This window comes from Herpailurus yagouaroundi, unplaced genomic scaffold, assembly GCF_014898765.1.
Source record: "Herpailurus yagouaroundi ecotype Mexico unplaced genomic scaffold, PumYag 200, whole genome shotgun sequence".
NCBI classification, from domain to species: Eukaryota; Metazoa; Chordata; class Mammalia; order Carnivora; family Felidae; genus Herpailurus; species Herpailurus yagouaroundi.
The window spans coordinates 2,931,826-2,932,995 of NW_024412431.1; positions in this window are offsets into that span (position 1 = coordinate 2,931,826).

A 1,170-nucleotide genomic window follows, 5' to 3' on the forward strand; every position below is an offset into this window, starting at 1 on the left:
TTTCTTTCTTTCTTTCTTTCTTTCTTTCTTTCTTTCTTTCTTTCTTTCTCTTTCCTAATCTTATGGTTTTATTTTTCTGTGATAAACACCCACGAGTAAAATGGTTGGATCATATGGTAGGCACCTGTTAAACTTTATAAGAAACTAAAAAAACTTTTTCTTTTTTATAACATTTATTTTTGTTTATTTATTCTTGAGACAGAGAGGTGACAGAAAGAGAGAGAGAGAGGAGAGAAGGTGAACAGGGGAGGGTCAGAGAGAAAGGTAGAGAAAGAATCCCAAGCAGACTCCGTGCTGTCAGTGCAGAGCTGGTCCACAAGGCTGGAACTCACCAACCGGTGAGATGAGGACCTGAGCCGAAATCAAGAGTCCGACGTTTAGTCAATTGAGCCGCCCCGGCGCCCCAAGAGACCCTCCCCCCAAGTGGTTGTGTCAGTCTACATTACCACCAGCAGTGGAGGAGAGTCTCATTTGCTCCAGCTCTTTAAGCAATACTTGGTACCCTTCACCTTCTTACTTGTAGCTCTTCTGGTGGGTGTGTGGTGGCATCTCTCTGAATTTTAATTTGCATTTCCTTGACGGCGTCATTCTTTTTGTTCACTGCATAGTATTCCCTCCCTCTCAGCGAGTTGCATGCGCGCCTTTGTCCGCGCGCGTGCAAGCCTCCCCCGTGTTTTACAATGACTATCAAAGCAGCAGCAGGTAGCAACCTTTGACAGGTGCTCCCCATGCACACGCGCCTCCGATGGCTTCTCCAGGGTCGATGGCAGAGATGAATCGCACAGGGTGAACACGGTTGGATATAATCTTTCTGCCGGGTAACATTTTGTCCCACAGCCTGTGCTCACCCCGCTGGTTGTTACCAGACTAAAATTCTTGCCGATCTGATGAATAAAAAAAAAAAAAAGGCATCTTTTTGTCTGTTTCACTGGCACACAGTCAGCGCTCAATACCTATTTGATGAGTGAATGGGTGGGCGGACGAATGAATGGGTGACCACTGCTCCTAGCCCACCAAACACGCCAAGCTGGAGAGTCTCCGGAGAGCCCAGATGGGAAACAAAGGTTGGGGCCCCACCCTCTCCGGAGCCGGCCCCGCCCCCCGCCCCGCCCCGGCCCGCTCCGGGCTCCCATTGGAGGCAGCGTGCGGGGCTGGCCGGGAGGGCGGGGC